The sequence below is a fragment of the Bufo bufo genome, chromosome 4, assembly GCF_905171765.1.
Source record: "Bufo bufo chromosome 4, aBufBuf1.1, whole genome shotgun sequence".
NCBI lineage: Eukaryota > Metazoa > Chordata > Amphibia > Anura > Bufonidae > Bufo > Bufo bufo.
In genome coordinates this window covers 554,030,312-554,051,349 of record NC_053392.1, presented here as the reverse complement: position 1 = coordinate 554,051,349, position 21,038 = coordinate 554,030,312, and the positions used below count along the sequence as shown (strand labels likewise).

At 44.7% G+C, this 21,038-nt stretch overlaps 1 protein-coding gene across 2 annotated transcripts in view; it reads right to left on the bottom strand.

The window, feature by feature from the left end:
- VPS54 (VPS54 subunit of GARP complex) overlaps positions 1 to 7,785 on the bottom strand; it is a 103,450-nt gene extending 95,665 nt beyond the window's left edge. The window contains exon 1 of one of the 2 annotated variants that reach the window (XM_040430122.1): positions 7,435 to 7,785. The gene's annotated coding sequence lies outside the window, so the exon portion shown is untranslated. The other variant, XM_040430123.1, reaches the window with a different exon arrangement.
- Positions 7,786 to 21,038: the final 13,253 nt, after the last annotated feature.

The window sequence follows — 21,038 nt, the reverse complement described above, 5'->3', positions numbered from 1 at the left end:
CTCAGAGAGTGCTTAGGCCTCATCCTAGGCCAGTGACGTCACGTCCATTGGTCACCCAGCCTAATCAAGATCTATGGGCTTTAGCAGGATTAGCAAGCAAATAACTCTGCAATTTACTTATATCTCGGTCAAAGAGAAACATAAAGGAAGTAAAAGCAGAAAGACGTGTAACCTGCTCACAGGCTGAGCAAACAAGCGGCCTGCCGGAGGTGTGTGATCTCCAGGCAGACGTGTCCCGGGGCCCTGCGCATGCAGATTATATCTCTACTGCTCACACCACTATTGAATGAGGGTAAATGACGCCTCGTTGACCTAAAAAAAATAAACAAAAAAAGCTTCTAAATATGTTTATTTCTATACAGCATCGTCACTCCGGCCAAACACAACCTAATAGACACAGGTTCAGACGAGAGCTGGAGACGGACTGCAAAAAACTTCCCACGGTTTACAAAAACATCTAAATAGCAATTCTGTAGGAGGGGCACGAGGAAATCCGTAACGCAATGCTGATCGAAGAGCTCCGACAAAGAGATCGTCCGGGCCATGTTCAGATGGGGCAGATTTGTTGCAGATTTTTGGTGTGGATTCTGCATTGACGTTACCCAAACCAAATACAGTACAAGAGAGAGGTATGGGCTGTCAAACCTCCATTCACATGTAGCTGATTTTTTTTTCTTTGGATTTTAGGGCATTCTGCAGATTCTGAATAGGGTGAGATCTGGGGAAAAATCTACTCAGTTTGTCATGAATTTGCAGCAAAACACAGGGCAGTTTCCCCCCCAGCTGCATCTGTATTCAGCACACAAAAAAACAAAACCAAACAAAAAATAATAAATGAATAAAGAAAAAACATATTATGGAGCCAGCGTGAGTCGTAAGGGGTTCGGCTTGTTCACACAAAACAAAAGGCGATGGCTACATGTGGCATTAATGAGAATTTGGTGGAAAAAATCTGCAGCATTTACGGGAGTTGGATGTAGGAGATTCTAGAAATCTGCTCCACACACCGCAGAGAAATGAACTCTGACCTGTGGATTTGGTGTCGCAGGTTGCACGTGACTTTTACTCCAATGACTTTAATGTAGTCACTTGTAACATGCGACCCGCCTGTGACTTCGCTGTGTTTTTACTGCCTGTTACTCACATGCACACGTATGTGTTTTGCGGTCCGCAAATGGTGGATCCGCAAAAAAAAAAACAGATGACATCCGTATGCCATCCTTTTTTTTTTGCGGATCCATTGTAACAATGCCTAAAACGGACAAGAATAGGACATGTTCTATTTTTTTTTGCGGGGCTACGGAACGGACATACTGATGCGGACAGTACACCGTGTGCTGTCCGCATTTTTTGCGGACCCATTTAAATTAATGGGTCCGCATCCTATCCGCAAAAAATATGGAATGGACATGGAAACAAACAACGGCCGTGTGCAAGAGGCCGTACTATGTTGTTTTTCCAATCAATCATGGAAAACATAGAGACTCAGAGCTCTTGCACACAATCAGCGTTTTTTTGTCCGCATCTGATCCAGATTTTTTGAGGGTCAGACGCGGACACATTCACTTCAATGGGGCCGCGAAAGATGCAGACAGCACTCAGTTCCGTGGCCATGCAAAAAACATGTCCTATTATTGTCTGTACTACGGACAAGAATAGAACAGTTCTAGAGGGCAGGACGTTCCATGCCGCAAAATTACGGTATCCGTGTGCATGAACTAAAACGCAGTATAGTGGTAATCTAGAAGTACGACATGTTGTAGTTTTATTCCGGCTGCCTCTCGGCATGTTTGCCGTGCTGCCGCCGGAACTCTGGGCCGCCCCCATTATAGTCAATGGGGACGGAGCGATAGTCCAGGGGTACGTGTGCACTGGTGGCAGAACGGATCCGACAGGCTGTTCACCCGCCGGAACAGCCTGCCGGAGTTCCTTGCTGCTAGTGTGAAAGTACCCTAAAGCTGCCTTCACATGCTGTGGATTTTGTTGCAGAATTTTCCAGCAGCTGAAAATCTGATCCATTCACCTGAATGGGGCTTACAGAAATCCATGTGTTCGCCACTCTATTCAAACAAACGGAACTGATTTTCAGTTGTGGAAAATTCTGCAACAATATCCGCGGCGTGAAGGTGCCCTAATTTTCACAGTGCTGTTGTGGTGCCACTTTGAGCTGTTCCACAATGCAAAGTCTGGCCACAGGATGTGATGGTCCAACAGTCCCACAAAGGTGGAGGCCATATGAATTCTATTTAGAGGAATTTAAAAAAGTTATACTTTTTTTAATTTTTATAAATAAATAAAAAATACAATGGCCCAGATTTAGGGATCATGCCTTTTGCGGAACGGAATGTCCTGCCCTTGTCCTCAAAACGGACAAGAAGAGGAGATCTTTTTTTGCGGGGCTGTGGAACAGACTTAGGCTACATGCACACGAACGTTGTTGTTTCCGTGTCTGTTCCGTTATTTTCAATGGGTCCGCAAAAAATGCAGACAGCACAGAGTGTGCCGTCTGCATCAGTATGTCCGTTTTGTAGCCCTGCAAAAAAAAAAAAAATAGAACATGTCCTATTCTTGTACGTTTTAGGCATTGTTACAATGGATCCGCAAAAAAAAAAAAACAACAGATGGCATACGGATGTCATCCGCTTTTTTTGCGGACCGCAAAACACATATAGTCGTGTGCTTGTAGCCTTACTCACATGATGTGCTGTCCGCATCTTTTGTGGCCCCATTGAAGTGAATGGTCCGCATCTGAGCTGCAAAATATGCAGACCAGATTCAGACAAAAACCACGGTACTGTGCATGAACCCTAAGGCCTCTTTCACATGAGTGTGGCGGATTAGGTCCAGCTGCGCGCGGGTGCAATGCGTTTTGATGCGTTTTTCACAATAAAAAACTAAAGGTTTACAAACAACATCTCTTAGCAACCATCAGTGAAAAACGCATTGCATCCAGACTTGCTTCCGGATGCAATGCGTTTTTCACTGAGGCCCCATTCACTTCTATGGGGCCAGGGCTACATGAAAAACGCATAATATACAACATGCTGCGTTTTTAACGCAACGCAGAACTGATGCATGAAAAAAAAAGCTCATGTACACAGACCCATTGAAATGAATGGGTCAGGATTCAGTGCGGGTTCTATGCGTTCACGTCATGCATCGCACCTGCGCGGAAAATTCACTCGTGTGAAAGGGGCCTAAGGGCTCATGCACACGGCACATTGCATAAAGCGGGTCCGCAATACACGTGCACTGGCCGTGTGCACCCCGCATCACGAATGCAGACCCATTCATTTGAATAGTCTACAATTCGGAAGATGCGGTGTGGTGTGGACAGAGGCACAGATCGGAAGGCCACAAAAGCACTACGGAGTGCTTCCGTGGATTTTCTATCCATGCCTCCACACCGCAAAAAAAAGTGTGGACAGTTGGATGCAGATTGTGTACCCCATTCAAGTGAATGGGTCCGCGATCCGCATGCGGGGCCCAATTTGCGGTCCGCAGCACGGGGCCGGCCAGCACACGATCATGAGGCCTTAGGCTGAGTTCACACTTCAGTTATTTGATCAGTTATTTCCACCAGTCATTATGAGCCTAAGGCCTCATGCACACGGCCGTTGTGCGGCCGTTCCGTACATTGGGGACCGCAATTGCAGTTCCCAATGCATGAGCAACATCCGTTTAGCGGGCCGGACCCATTCAACTTGAATGGGTCCGTGGTATGTCCGCACCGCGAAAAATATGACAGGTCATATTTTTTGCGGTGTGGAACCACGGAAAGAAACACCACAGAAGCACTCCGTTCCACATCTCCGGAATTGTGGACCCATTCAAGTGCATGGGTCCGCATCCGTGATGCGGGGTGCACACAGCCGGCGGCCGTGGATTGCTGACTTGCCATTTGCGCCCAATGGTCGTGTGCATGAGGCCTAAACCAGTAGTGAAGCTGATTCAGAGGTATAATGGAAAGATGGTGCCTGTAAGGCCATTTCCCGTTAGGCCCTGCCCCTTTGTCAAGCATGTCGGAAAAGTGTAGAAACCGCAGTTTTCTCCCTCCCATCTCTAGAAAACTATTCTCGTTTGCAATATGGACAAGAATAGGACATGTTCTATCATTTGCAGAGCGGACATACAGATGAGGATGCAATCCGTGTGGTGTGCTGACGTCTTTTTTTTTTTGCAGGCTCAGAAATTTGCTGCATGAGCAATCTGCAACAAAAAAAGAATGCGGAGCGGACAAGGATGCAAAATACAGTCGTGTGCATGAGCCCCAAGGCCTCTTTCACACAAGCGAGTTTTCCGTCTAGGTGTGATGCGTGAAGCAAATGCATCAGTTCTGCGTTCAGGAAAAACTGCAGCATGTTCTATATTCTGAGTTTCTCTGTGTGAAAAACGCATTACATCGGGACGCAGTGTGTCTTTCACTGATGTTTGCCAGTAGATTTTTATTCTTGTTTTTTTTTTTCACGTGCGTGAAAAACACATCAAAACTGATTGCACTTGTTCGGAAAAAAAATAATAATAAAAATAAATCGAACACAATTGCAGACAAAATTGACTGAACTAGCATACAAAACCATCCGTTTTTTCCTAAACAGATCCTGACACAATCCGTATCGTTCGTGTGAAAGAGGCCTTAAGCTGCTCTCACACGAGTGAGTTGTAGACTCCGGACTCGGAGCGTCAGTATAACACCGCCCCCGTTCTAGCACTGTCGGGGTCTCACGCAACGCAGAAATGATGCATGGAAAAAAAAAAAGTGCTATGGGTTCACGTCACGCATCGCACCCACGCGGAAAACTCGCTCGTGTGAAAGGGGCTTTAGACTGTGTATAAGAAAGTTAACTTCTTGATGCTTACTCAGCAGGTCCTACTGATTTTTGCAGTGAGAACTAGTCTAAATGGATGATCAAAAGGAGCCTTGAACGTAAGATTTCAAATGCAAAAACTATGGTATTTCAGGTTTTAAAAATATTATGTCATCTATCGATCCACCTCCAGAATATGTGGTCTACAGAGACCTGTGGTAAACCACGTTGGGTTCCTCTTCCCTTTGTCATCATATCAAAAGGTGCCTAAAAGAGAAATATTCTAGTGACGATACAACTTTGATAACCTTACAGCAAAAGTCACTTTGGACCCTAGGACCTGGCAGCCCGCTCCAGGATCCAGTTACCATGTATTAGACTTTCCATAAGCATCAACAGAAAAAATGGCAACAGGTTTCTAGGCTCACTAGCCCCCCATAGAGAAGGCAGGGCCGGTATTTTACCCTTCCCCATCACTGTATACACAGCACTCAATGAGCATGGTCTATACCAGGGATGCTCAACCTGTGGTCCTCCAGCTGTTGTTAAACTACAACTCTCAGCATGCCCTGCTGTAGGCTGTCCAGGCATGCTGGGAGTTTTAGTTTTGCAACAACTGAAGGGCCCAGGTTGGGCATCCCTGGTCTATACAGATCAGGCAGGGACAATGTTGTTTCCTGCTGCGGTCCTTGTAATCGCCGGTGGGCCAGATGTGTGCATGAGTTGCTGGGTCTTTGCAGACCCAAATCCACTCTGTAGTGTGGCCCAGGAGGCTGTGCCCCCCATGCAACTGGGGCCGATATGTCAGGCTCCTACTACAGGAAAAAACAACAACACAAAATGTAATGTTAAATGCCCCCTAAAGTTTTCGTATGCAGAAAGTGTAAAAAAATAAAATAATTATAATAATAATATAATAATAAATAATAAACGTCAGCACTGTGCTGTCTGAGCGTGAGCTGCAGCAACGGACTGAGGCTTCTCTCACCCCCAGTCAGTCACTAGAGCCGCAGAATTGGCTCCCTGTGGATGACTGAGGGGAAGAGAAGCCCCAGGCTGCCCCCAGCTCACCTTCCTTTCACAAACTTCTTCCCTCTCCTCCCCCCGTTTTTTTCCTGGCCGGCGGTGGGATGTGGCTTCACTGAGGTGGGGCGTGGTTTCACAGAGGCGGGCGTGGTTTATTGGTTTGGAGGCGTGGCCGGTGAGTTCCAGCTTTCTGGGGTGAAGCCAGTGCCCACAAGAAGTTTTCCTTAAAGGGGTTGTCTCCCCTCAGGAAATGGCATTTATCACGCAGAGAAAGCTAATGTATTGTGATTGTCCATATTGCCTCCTTTGCTGGCTGGATTCATTTTTCCATCACATTATACACTGTTCATATCCAGGGGTTAGGACCACCCTGCAGTCCATCATTGGTGGTCGTGCTTGCACACTATAGAAAAAGGCACAGACCCCTCTGCTGGCCAGGACTGTGGGAGTGCACATAGGCACACATGCGCAGCAGTGGTGGTTGTAATCCCAGGAGTAAAACACTGGTATATACATCCAACATGGCCCCTAGACATGCCGCAAACACAGCAATACCCAAACACAGAGTAGAAAATGGCGCCAGCCCGTGCACCAGATTTATAAAGCACACGGCCGACATGTGTGTGCGGTCCCATATGCAGCAAATAGGCACAGGGTCTGTCGACGACACCTCAGACCTGACAACCATCACACAGGCCACGGGAGACGAGATCCACCGCTGAACACAATGCAGAAAACCTCGGCTGATTCAAACATTTTTGCAAGTTACCGAGTATTTCCTCCTAAAAATCCCCAGTAATCGGCAGCCCCCACGTCGTCCTCGAGATGATAAATATATCTACATTGCCACATCCTGATCGGACCAGTATGGCCCCCGTGACCGGTGTCACCCAGCTTTTCTAGAGCCCTGAATGACAAGTTGGGGATTTACCATTGGGTCTGGTAAAGCTCGGTGACCGCTCTGTCTGGACTATGCCGCCATATTGTGTGCACCCAGCTCTCCTAGGAACTGATATCGTTAAAAAACTAGCCTTTTATTACAACTTGGCAGGAATCTTGTGGCAACAGGAAGGTTTATGGTCTGAGGTACATGGGGGGGCGATAGAAATATCCGGGGACGTGCAGGTGGCTAGGACCTTATACTTATTATATATAGTATGAGTATATAGTACAGTGTAAGCATACAAGGTGTATATATAGTATAAGTATAATATATATATATTACAGTGTAAGCATACGAGGTGTGTGTATATAGTATAATGTAAGTATATATATAGATTATACGTATATAGTACAGTAGAAGTCTAGTATATATTATCTATGTTTAGTAGAAGCATACAGCACAGTGTATATAGTGACAGATAGATAGATATATATATACACACACTGCAGTCACTAGCAGCCATTGCTCCACTACAGGTAACGTAACCCTTTGCCACTCGCACCTGAATCCTGGTGTAGGCCTCACCCGGAGCCGGGAGCTCTCCCAGCAAAGTGTCCGCCCTGCCCCTCTCCCCGCCAGGCCCGAGTTGCTCTCAGAGTCCGGCCTCCGGTACCGTCTCCCGCACTTCCCGCCTCCCTCTCCCCAGTCTCCGGGTACCTGCAGCGGGTGTGTGGGTCTCGGCGCCGCCGCTCGTCCAGCAGCATCTCCCGGGCGGCCAGAGCCCCGAGCACCGGCATGCAACGCGTCAGACACCGGGGGAGGGAGGGGAGAGCCGCTGAATGGCTGCCAGGCCGATCCTGAGAAGGAGGAAGAAGAAGCCGGCACTGGGGCTGCAGGGCAGCGTTCACACACAGCAGCCAGGACGCTGCGACAATACTAAGAGACTACTCCAGTCATTAGCAGTAGCTTCACACCTGGTGAACACGGAGGGGATTTGCCTTTGCAGAATTTTGGGCACCAAATCCACAGCCTTTTACAGAACCAGCAACGTGCATAAGATTTAACCCCTTGGATACTGGAGTTTTTTTTCCCTTCCTTAACTTTTTATGTTTCCATTCACATAGCCGTATGAGGGCTTGTTCTTTGCGGGGCAAGTTGTACTTTCTGATGCCACCATTTAATGTGGCATACAAAGTAGTGGGAAGCTGCGAAAAAACCGCAGTCCTGCCGCAGTTTTATGTATTTTGTCCCTATGTGTACCTTTCATTCTCTGAAAAAAAAATTTTTTTACAACCCTGTATTCTGACTTTGATACCTCAGCCATGTTAGCCCCCCCATATCAAAATTTTTGAACAAAACATATGCAGTTGGTTAGATCTTTGTTAGATCAGGTTAGATCAATTGTTGTTTGCGTTAGATCTCACACAGAAGTAGAGATATTAACAGTTATTGGCAGGGGGGCTAACCCGTCATCAGCCCCCCTTATCAAAAAATTGACCAAACAATTAGCTATTTTGGAAGATATTTGTTAGATCCGGTATGATCAACTAGTTGTTTTGTTAGATCTCACACAATTACAGACTTATTAAGTGATTAATGAGGGGGGGCTAGCCCCCCACATGCAATTTTCTGGTAAAATTAGATTCACTCTAATAGGCCTTCGTTAGATCCGGTAAGATCAAGTGGTTTTAGATCTCATATAATTACAGAGATATTATGGATATTTGGTATTATATAAGGGGGGGCTAGCCCCCCTATTTAATACTACCTAATATCTGTGTTTTCATGTGAAATATCTCTGTAATTATATGCGATCTAACGTTGAAACCACTTGATCTTACCGGAACTAAAGAAGGACTATTAGCCTGAATGGATTTTTTCCCGAGAATTATATGTCGGTGGGCTAGCCCCCTTTATGTAATACCAAATATTCATAATATCTCTGTAATTATATGCGATCTAACATTGAAACCACTTGATCTTACCGGATCTAATGCAGATCTATTAGTCTGAATGAAATTTTACCACAAAATGGCATGTGGGGGGGCTAGCCCAACCCTTATATAATACCAAATATCCATAATATCTCTGTAATTATATGAGATCTAATGTTAAAACTACTTGATCTTACCGGATCTAACGAAGGCCTATTAGAGTGAATCTAATTTTAGCCGAAAATTGCATGGGGGGGGGGGGGCTAGCCCTCCCTCATTAACCACCTCCGGACCGCCTAACGCAGGATCGCGTTCCGGAGGTGGCAGCCCTGCGCACAGTCACGCATATACGCGTCATCTCGCGAGACTTCCTGTGAACGCGCGCACACAGGCGCGCGCGCTCACAGGAACGGAAGGTAAGAGAGTTGATCTCCAGCCTGCCAGCGGCGATCGTTCGCTGGCAGGCTGGAGATGTGTTTTTTTTAACCCCTAACAGGTATATTAGACGCTGTTTTGATAACAGCGTCTAATATACCTGCTACCTGGTCCTCTGGTGGTCCCCATTGTTTGGATCGACCACCAGAGGACACAGGTAGCTCAGTAAAGTAGCACCAAGCACCACTACACTACACTACACCCCCCCCTACCCGTCACTTATTAACCCCTTATTAGCCCCTGATCACCCCTAATCACCCCTGATCACCCCATATAGACTCCCTGATCACCCCCCTGTCATTGATTACCCCCCTGTCATTGATCAACCCCCTGTAAAGCTCCATTCAGACGTCCGCATGATTTTTACGGATCCACTGATAGATGGATCGGATCCGCAAAACGCATCCGGACGTCTGAATGAAGCCTTACAGGGGCGTGATCAATGACTGTGGTGATCACCCCATATAGACTCCCTGATCACCCCCCTGTCATTGATTACCCCCCTGTCATTGATTACCCCCCTGTAAAGCTCCATTCAGACGTCCGCATGATTTTTACGGATCCACTGATAGATGGATCGGATCCACAAAACGCATCCGGACGTCTGAATGAAGCCTTACAGGGGCGTGATCAATGACTGTGGTGATCACCCCATATAGACTCCCTGATCACCCCCCTGTAAAGCTCCATTCAGATGTCCGCATGATTTTTACGGATGCACTGATACATGGATCGGATCCGCAAAACGCATCCGGTCGTCTGAATGAAGGCTTACAGGGGCATGATCAATGACTGTGGTGATCACCCCCCTGTCATTGATTACCCCCCTGTAAAGCTCCATTCAGACGTCCGCATGATTTTTACGGATGCACTGATAGATGGATCGGATCCGCAAAACGCATCCGGACGTCTGAATGAAGCCTTACAGGGGCGTGATCAATGACTGTGGTGATCACCCCATATAGACTCCCTGATCACCCCCCTGTCATTGATTACCCCCCTGTAAAGCTCCATTCAGACGTCCGCATGATTTTTACGGATGCACTGATAGATGGATCGGATCCGCAAAACGCATCCGGACGTCTGAATGAAGCCTTACAGGGGCATGATCAATGACTGTGGTGATCACCCCCCTGTCATTGATTACCCCCCTGTAAAGCTCCATTCAGATGTCCGCATGATTTTTACGGATGCACTGATAGATGGATCGGATCCGCAAAACGCATCCGGACGTCTGAATGAAGCCTTACAGGGGCATGATCAATGACTGTGGTGATCACCCCATATAGACTCCCTGATCACCCCCCTGTCATTGATTACCCCCCTGTCATTGATTACCCCCCTGTAAAGCTCCATTCAGACGTCCGCATGATTTTTACGGATGCACTGATAGATGGATCGGATCCGCAAAACGCATCCGGACGTCTGAATGAAGCCTTACAGGGGCGTGATCAATGACTGTGGTGATCACCCCATATAGACTCCTTGATCACCCCCCTGTCATTGATTACCCCCCTGTAAAGCTCCATTCAGACGTCCGCATGATTTTTACGGATGCACTGATAGATGGATCGGATCCGCAAAACGCATCCGGACGTCTGAATGAAGCCTTACAGGGGCATGATCAATGACTGTGGTGATCACCCCATATAGACTCCCTGATCACCCCCCTGTCATTGATTACCCCCCTGTCATTGATTACCCCCCTGTAAAGCTCCATTCAGATGTCCGCATGATTTTTACGGATGCACTGATAGATGGATCGGATCCGCAAAACGCATCCGGACGTCTGAATGAAGCCTTACACGGGCGTGATCAATGACTGTGGTTATCACCCCATATAGACTCCCTGATCACCCCCCTGTCATTGATCACCCCCCTGTCATTGATCACCCCCCTGTCATTGATCACCCCCCCTGTCATTGATCAACCCCCCTGTCATTGATCAACCCCCCTGTCATTGATCAACCCCCCTGTCATTGATCACCCCCCTGTCATTGATCACCCCCCTGTCATTGATCACCCCTCTGTAAGGCTCCATTCAGATATTTTTTTGGCCCAAGTTAGCGGAATTTTTTTTTTTTTTTCTTACAAAGTCTCATATTCCACTATCTTGTGTCAAAAAATAAAATCTCACATGAACTCACCATACCCCTCACGGAATCCAAATGCGTAAAATTTTTTAGACATTTATATTCCAGACTTCTTCTCACGCTTTAGGGCCCCTAGAATGCCAGGGCAGTATAAATACCCCACATGTGACCCCATTTCGGAAAGAAGACACCCCCAGGTATTCCGTGAGGGGCATATTGAGTCCATGAAAGATTGAAATTTTTGTCCCAAGTTAGCGGAACGGGAGACTTTGTGAGAAAAAAATTAAAAATATCAATTTCCGCTAACTTGTGCCAAAAAAAAAAAATTTCTATGAACTCGCCATGCCCCTCATTGAATACCTTGGGGTGTCTTCTTTCCAAAATGGGGTCACATGTGGGGTATTTATACTGCCCTGGCATTCTAGGGGCCCCAAAGCGTGAGAAGAAGTCTGGTATCCAAATGTCTAAAAATGCCCTCCTAAAAGGAATTTGGGCACCTTTGCGCATCTAGGCTGCAAAAAAGTGTCACACATCTGGTATCGCCGTACTCAGGAGAAGTTGGGGAATGTGTTTTGGGGTGTCATTTTACATATACCCATGCTGGGTGAGAGAAATATCTTGGTCAAATGCCAACTTTGTATAAAAAAATGGGAAAAGTTGTCTTTTGCCAAGATATTTCTCTCACCCAGCATGGGTATATGTAAAATGACACCCCAAAACACATTCCCCAACTTCTCCTGAATACGGCGATACCACATGTGTGACACTTTTTTGCAGCCTAGGTGGGCAAAGGGGCCCATATTCCAAAGAGCACCTTTAGGATTTCATAGGTCATTTACCTACTTACCACACATTAGGGCCCCTGGAAAATGCCAGGGCAGTATAACTACCCCACAAGTGACCCCATTTTGGAAAGAAGACACCCCAAGGTATTCCGTGAGGGGCATGGCGAGTTCCTAGAATTTTTTATTTTTTGTCACAAGTTAGTGGAAAATGCTTATTTTTTTTTTTTTTTTTTTTTTCATACAAAGTCTCATATTCCACTAACTTGTGACAAAAAATAAAAAGTTCCATGAACTCACTATGCCCATCAGCGAATACCTTGGGGTCTCTTCTTTCCAAAATGGGGTCACTTGTGGGGTAGTTATACTGCCCTGGCATTCTAGGGGCCCAAATGTGTGGTAAGGAGTTTGAAATCAAATTCTGTAAAAAATGACCTGTGAAATCCGAAAGGTGCTCTTTTGAATATGGGCCCCTTTGCCCACCTAGGCTGCAAAAAAGTGTCACACATCTGGTATCTCCGTAATCGGGAGAAGTTGGGGAATGTGTTTTGGGGTGTCATTTTACATATACCCATGCTGGGTGAGAGAAATATCTTGGCAAAAGACAACTTTTCCCATTTTTTTTATACAAAGTTGGCATTTGACCAAGATATTTATCTCACCCAGCATGGGTATATGTAAAAAGACACCCCAAAACACATTCCTCAACTTCTCCTGAATACAGAGATACCAGATGTGTGACACTTTTTTGCAGCCTAGGTGGGCAAAGGGGCCCACATTCCAAAGAGCACCTTTCGGATTTCACAGGTCATTTACCTACTTACCACACATTTGGGCCCCTAGAATGCCAGGGCAGTATAACTACCCCACAAGTGACCCCATTTTGGAAAGAAGAGACCCCAAGGTATTCGCTGATGGGCATAGTGAGTTCATAGAACTTTTTATTTTTTGTCACAAGTTAGTGGAATATGAGACTTTGTAAGAAAAAAAAAAAAAAAAAAAAATCATCATTTTCCGCTAACTTGTGACAAAAAATAAAAAGTTCTATGAACTCACTATGCCCATCAGCGAATACCTTAGGGTGTGTACTTTCAGAAATGGGGTCATTTGTGGGGTGTTTGTACTGTCTGGGCATTGTAGAACCTCAGGAAACATGACAGGTGCTCAGAAAGTCAGAGCTGCTTCAAAAAGCGTAAATTCACATTTTTGTACCATAGTTTGTAAACGCTATAACTTTTACCCAAACCATTTTTTTTTTACCCCAACATTTTTTTTTTATCAAAGACATGTAGAACTATAAATTTAGAGCAAAATTTCTATATGGATGTCGTTTTTTTTTGCAAAATTTTACAACTGAAAGTGAAAAATGTCATTTTTTTGCAAAAAAATCGTTAAATTTCGATTAATAACAAAAAAAGTAAAAATGTCAGCAGCAATGAAATACCACCAAATGAAAGCTCTATTAGTGAGAAGAAAAGGAGGTAAAATTCATTTGGGTGGTAAGTTGCATGACCGAGCAATAAACGGTGAAAGTAGTGTAGGTCAGAAGTGTAAAAAGTGGCCTGGTCTTTCAGGGTGTTTAAGCACTGGGGGCTGAGGTGGTTAATCACTTAAAGGGTTTCTGTCACCCCATTAAACCGTTTTTTTTTTTTTTTCTTTACTAATAATCCCCACACTGCGAGCTCTGCATACATAAGTTAAATAATCATTTTTGTTCAGTAGAATTTGCTAAAAATCGATTTTTAAAATATGCTAATTACCTTGCTACCAGCAAGTAGGGCGGCTACTTGCTGGTAGCAGCCGCATCCTCCTATCCTAAAGACGCCGCCTCCGCATGTTGATTGACAGGGCCAACGGACGGGATCATCCTCTGGCTGGTCCTGTCTGCTATCAAGATCTCACCCCTGCGCCGTAACGGTATTCAGTCGGCGCAGGCGCACTGAGAGGAGGATGCTCGCTCGGCCGCTCCATCCTCAATGCGTCTGCGCCGATGACGTCATCAAGTACACCCGGAAGAGAAGACTCCGGCATCGCTGGAAGGAGGCGGAGAGTCTGGATGACGGCGCTGGATGCTCGAATCAGGTAAGTATGTATGTAATAAGCATGCTGCCACAAAAACCACCAACGAAATGGTCATAAAAAACAATAAATAATTGTTATCAAAAGTACAATTATTAACACTATACCACCAACGAATATGAATAATAAGCCCTACTCAAATATACAGATGCTTATATATGACACATATATAAATATCTGTATATATCTGTCAAATAGTGTATATATACACATATATTTTAGTGTAAGTGATATATATCATATGTTTCTTTGTGTATATATTACTATATATATATATAAATATATGTTCACGGACTGGCATATATATACACATAGAAACAGATAATCGAGATACACATAAATATATTTATATATATACAGGGAGTGCAGAATTATTAGGCAAGCTGTATTTTTGAGGATTAATTTTATTATTGAACAACAACCATGTTCTCAATGAACCCAAAAAACTCATTAATATCAAAGCTGAATATTTTTGGAAGTAGTTTTTAGTTTGTTTTTAGTTTTAGCTATTTTATGGGGATATCTGTGTGTGCAGGTGACTATTACTGTGCATAATTATTAGGCAACTTAACAAAAAACAAATATATACCCATTTCAATTATTTATTTTTACCAGTGAAACCAATATAACATCTCAACATTCACAAATATACATTTCTGACATTCAAAAACAAAATAAAAACAAATCAGTGACCAATATAGCCACCTTTCTTTGCAAGGACACTCAAAAGCCTGCCATCCATGGATTCGGTCAGTGTTTTGATCTGTTCACCATCAACATTGCGTGCAGCAGCAACCACAGCCTCCCAGACACTGTTCAGAGAGGTGTACTGTTTTCCCTCCTTGTAAATCTCACATTTGATGATGGACCACAGGTTCTCAATGGGGTTCAGATCAGGTGAACAAGGAGGCCATGTCATTAGATTTTCTTCTTTTATACCCTTTCTTGCCAGCCACGCTGTGGAGTACTTGGATGCGTGTGATGGAGCATTGTCCTGCATGAAAATCATGTTTTTCTTGAAGGATGCAGACTTCTTCCTGTACCACTGCTTGAAGAAGGTGTCTTCCAGAAACTGGCAGTAGGACTGGGAGTTGAGCTTGACTCCATACTCAACCCGAAAAGGCCCCACAAGCTCATCTTTGATGATACCAGCCCAAACCAGTACTCCACCTCCACCTTGCTGGCGTCTGAGTCGGACTGGAGCTCTCTGCCCTTTACCAATCCAGCCACGGGCCCATCCATCTGGCCCATCAAGACTCACTCTCATTTCATCAGTCCATAAAACCTTAGAAAAATCAGTCTTGAGATATTTCTTGGCCCAGTCTTGACGTTTCAGCTTGTGTGTCTTGTTCAGTGGTGGTCGTCTTTCAGCCTTTCTTACCTTGGCCATGTCTCTGAGTATTGCACACCTTGTGCTTTTGGGCACTCCAGTGATGTTGCAGCTCTGAAATATGGCCAAACTGATGGCAAGTGGTATCTTGGCAGCTGCACGCTTGACTTTTCTCAGTTCATGGGCAGTTATTTTGCGCCTTGGTTTTTCCACACGCTTCTTGCGACCCTGTTGACTATTTTGAATGAAACGCTTGATTGTTCGATGATCACGCTTCAGAAGCTTTTCAATTTTAAGAGTGCTGCATCCCTCTGCAAGATATCTCACTATTTTTTACTTTTCTGAGCCTGTCAAGTCCTTCTTTTGACCCATTTTGCTGCGCTTTTTGCTCCGGCCAAAAATCCGGAACACTTGCCGCAAGGCCGGATCCGGAATTAATGCCCATTGGAAGGCATTGATCCGGATCTGGCCTTAAGCTAAACGTCGTTTCGGCGCATTGCCGGAGCCGACATTTAGCTTTTTCAGAGTGGTTACCATGGCTGCCGGGACGCTAAAGTCCTGACAGCCATGGTAAGTGTAGCGGGGAGCGGGGGAGCAGTGTACTTACCGTCTGTGCGGCTCCCCGGGCGCTCCAGAGTGACGTCAGGGCGCCCCAAGCGCATGGATCACGTGATCCATGTGATCACGTGATCCATGCGCATGGGGCGCTCTGACGTCATTCTGGAGCGCCCCGGGAGCCGCACGGACTGTAAGTATACCGCTCCCCCGCTCCTACTATGGCAACCAGGACTTTAATAGCGTCCTGGGTGCCATAGTAACACTGAAAGCATTTGGAAGACGGTTCCGTCTTCAAATGCTTTCAGTACACTTGCGTTTTTCCGGATCCGGCGGGCACCTCCGGCAACGGAAGTGCATGCCGGATCCCAACAACGCTAGTGTGAAAGAGGCCTTACACTAAAATATATGTGTGTATATACACTATTTGACAGATATATACAGATATTGAGTAGGGCTTATTATTCATATTCGTTGGTGGTATAGTGTTAATAATTGTACTTTTGATAACAATTATTTATTGTTTTTTATGACCATTTCGTTGGTGGTTTTTGTGGCAGCATGCTTATTACGTACATACTTACCTGATTCGAGCATCCAGCGCCGTCATCCAGACTCTCCGCCTCCTTCCAGCGATGCCGGCATCTTCTCTTCCGGGTGTATGCGATGACGTCATCGACGCAGGCGCATTGAGGATGGAGCGGTCGAGCGAGCGGCCGCCTCTCAGTGCGCCTGCGCCGATTGAAGCCAGGTACGGCGCAGGCGCGAGATTTCAAATTCTAACAGCGCCAGCAGAGAACGATTCCCTTCCCTGGCCCTGTCAATCAGCATGCCGAGGGGGCGTCATTACCATCTGAGGATGCGGCTGCTACCAGCAAGTAGCCGCCCTACTTGCTGGTAGCAAGGTAATTAGCATATTTTAAAAATCGATTTTTAGCAAATTCTACTGAATCAAAATGATTAATTTGCTTATGTATCATGAGATCGCACTATAGGGATTATTAGTAAAGAAGAAAAAAAAAAAAAAAACGGTTTAATGGGGTGACAGAAGTCCTTTAATAATTATGTGAGATCTAACAAAACAACTAGTTGATCATACCGGATCTAACAAATATCTTCCAAAATAGCTAATTGTTTGGTCAATTTTTTGATAAGGGGGGGCTAATGACGGGTTAGCCCCCCTGCCAATAACTGTTAATATCTCTACTTCTGTGTGAGATCTAACGCAAACAACAATTGATCTAACCTGATCTAACCAACTGCATATGTTTTGTTAAAAATTTTTGATATGGGGGGGCTAACACGGCTGAGGTGACTTTGATAACTTTTTTTTTTATAGTTTTGTCTGCTGACCTGTGTGGGGGCTCATGTTTTGCATAACGATATGTCGTTTTTATTGAAACCATTTTGGAGTGTGTGAGAAGCAATGAAAGAAATGGCGAATCGGCAATTTAGATTATTTTTTTTTTTTTTTACTGTTAAGCTGTTCACTATATGGGATAGATATTTTTATATTTTAATAGTATGGGCATTTTTAGACATGGCGATACCCATGATGTTCACCAGTATATTTTTTTTATTGTATATGTATTTATTTTTTATTCTAGGGAAAGGGGGGTGATTTAAATTTATATATATATCATATATTTTTTAACTTTTTACCCATTTTGTAGCCCCTCTAGGAGGCAACAATATTTACTAGTCAGATTTTTTATTATTTATTTAGTTTTGCTTATACTGCGGTTACATAGAACTACAGCCTAAGGGCTCTTTCACACTTGCGGCAGGACGGATCCGACATGCTGTTCACCATGTCGGATCCGTCCTTCCGCTATTTCGCGTGCCGCCGAACCTCCGCTCCGTCCCCATTGACTATAATGGGGACGGGGGCGGAGCTCCGGCGCAGCACGGCCGTGCACGGCGAAAGCTGCCGGACTAAAAAGTCCTGCATGTCCGACTTTTTAGTCCGGCGGCTTTCGCCGTGCTGCGCCGGAGCTCCGCCTCCGTCCCCATTATAGTCAATGGGGACGGAGCGGCGGCACGGCGAAATAGCGGAAGGACGGATCCGACATGGTGAACAGCATGTCGGATCCGTCCTGCCGCAAGTGTGAAAGGGCCCTTAGGGTACTTTCACACTAGCGTTTTTTTCTTTTCCGGTGCTGAGTTCCGTCCCAGGGGCTCAAATCCGGAAAAGAACTGATCCGTCATATCCCCATGCATTCTGAATGGAGAGTAATCCGTTCAGGATGCATCAGGATGTCTTCAGTTCAGTCTTTTTGACTGATCAGGCTTTTCAGAAAAACGTAGCATGTTGTATTTTTACCTCCGGCCAAAAATCCCGAGCACTTTGACTGAACGCCAGATCCAGCCTTTTTCCCATTGACTTGCATTAACGCCGGATCCGGCTTTTGCATGTTAAACCCGAAAAATGTGAAAAAAATGTTAACCACCTCAGACCCCAGTGCTTAAACACCCTGAAAGACCAGGCCACTTTTTACACTTCTGACCTACACTACTTTCACCGTTTATTGCTCGGTCATGCAACTTACCACCCAAATAAATTTTACCTCCTTTTCTTCTCACTAATAGAGCTTTCATTTGGTGGTATTTCATTGCTGCTGACATTTTTACTTTTTTTGTTATTAATCGAAATTTAACGATTTTTTGCAAAAAAATGAAATTTTTCACTTTCAGTTGTAAAATTTTGCAAAAAAAACTAGATCCATATATAAATTTTGCTCTAAATTTATTGTTCTACATGTCTTTGATAAAAAAAAAATGGGTAAAAAAAAAAATGGTTTGGGTAAAAGTTATAGCGTTTACAAACTATGGTACAAAAATGTGAATTTCCGCTTTTTGAAGCAGCTCTGACTTTCTGAGCACCTGTCTTGTTTCTTGAGGTTCTACAATGCCCAGACAGTACAAACACCCCACAAATGACCCAATTTCGGAAAGTAGACACCCTAAGGTATTCGCTGATGGGCATAGTGAGTTCATAGAACTTTTTATTTTTTGTCACAAGTTAGTGGAAAATGATGATTTTTTTTTTTTCTTACAAAGTCTCATATTCCACTAACTTGTGACAAAAAATAAAAACTTCCATGAACTCACTATGCCCATCAGCGAATACCTTGGGGTGTCTTCTTTCCAAAATGGGGTCACTTGTGGGGTAGTTATACTGCCCTGGCATTCTAGGGGCCCAAATGTGTGGTAAGGAGTTTGAAATCAAATTATGTAAAAAATGGCCGGTGAAATCCGAAAGGTGCTCTTTGGAATGTGGGCCCCTTTGCCCACCTAGGCTGCAAAAAAGTGTCACACATCTGGTATCTCCGTATTCAGGAGAAGTTGGGGAATGTGTTTTGGGGTGTCATTTTACATATACCCATGCTGGGTGAGATAAATATCTTGGTCAAATGCCAACTTTGTATAAAAAAAATGGGAAAAGTTGTCTTTTGCCAAGATATATCTCTCACCCAGCATGGGTATATGTAAAATGACACCCCAAAACACATTCCCCAACTTCTCCTGAATACGGAGATACCACATGTGTGACACTTTTTTGCAGCCTAGGTGGGCAAAGGGGCCCACATTCCAAAGAGCACCTTTCGGATTTCACAGGCCATTTTTTACAGAATTTGATTTCAAACTCCTTACCACACATTTGGGCCCCTAGAATGCCAGGGCAGTATAACTACCCCACAAGTGACCCCATTTTGGAAAGAAAACACCCCAAGGTATTCGCTGATGGGCATAGTGAGTTCATGGAAGTTTTTATTTTTTGTCACAAGTTAGTGGAATATGAGACTTTGTAAGAAAAAAAAAAATCATCATTTTCCACTAACTTGTGACAAAAAATAAAAAATTCTATGAACTCGCTATGCCCATCAGCGAATACCTTGGGGTGTCTTCTTTCCAAAATGGGGTCACTTGTGGGGTAGTTATACTGCCCTGGCATTTTCCAGGGGCCCAAATGTGTGGTAAGTAGGTAAATGACCTGTGAAATCCGAAAGGTGCTCTTTGGAATGTGGGCCCCTTTGCCCACCTAGGCTGCAAAAAAGTGTCACACATGTGGTATCTCCGTATTCAGGAGAAGTTGGGGAATGTGCTTTGGGGTGTCATTTTACATATACCCATGCTGGGTGAGAGAAATATCTTGGCAAAAGACAACTTTTCCCATTTTTTTATACAAAGTTGGCATTTGACCAAGATATTTATCTCACCCAGCATGGGTATATGCAAAATGACACCCCAAAACACATTCCCCAACTTCTCCTGAATACGGAGATACCACATGTGTGACACTTTTTTGCAGCCTAGGTGGGCAAAGGGGCCCAAATTCCTTATAGGAGGGCATTTTTAGACATTTGGATACCAGACTTCTTCTCACGCTTTGGGGCCCCTAAAATGCCAGGGCAGTATAAATACCCCACATGTGACCCCATTTTGGAAAGAAGACACCCCAAGGTATTCAATGAGGGGCATGGCGAGTTCATATAAAAAAAAAGATTTTGGCACAAGTTAGCAGAAATTGATTTTTTTGATTTTTTTCTCACAAAGTCTCCCTTTCCGCTAACTTGGGACAAAAATTTCAATCTTTTATGGACTCAATATGCCCCTCAGCGAATACCTTGGGGTGTCTTCTTTCCAAAATGGTGTTATTTGTGGGGTGTTTGTACTGCCCTGGCATTTGAGGGTCTCCGCAATCATTACATGTATGCCCAGCATTAGGAGTTTCTGCTATTCTCCTTATATTGAGCATACGGGTAATGAGATTTTTTCTTTTTCCGTTCAGCCTCTGGGCTGAAAGAAAAAAATGAACGGCAAAGATTTATTCATTCGCATCGATCAATGTGGATGAAAAAATCTCTGCCAAAAAAAGAAAAAGGAGGGGAAAGGCGTCTGCCAGGACATAGGAGCTCCGCCCAACATCCATACCCACTTAGCTCGTATGCCCTGGCAAACCAGATTTCTCCATTCACATCAATCGATGTGGATGAATAAATCATTGCCGGGATTATTTTTTTTATATATACAAAGTGTTTGCCAAAGTATATGAACACCGCCACCTCCTCAGCTCATATGCCTCGGCAAACGTATCTTTTACTGCAGAGGA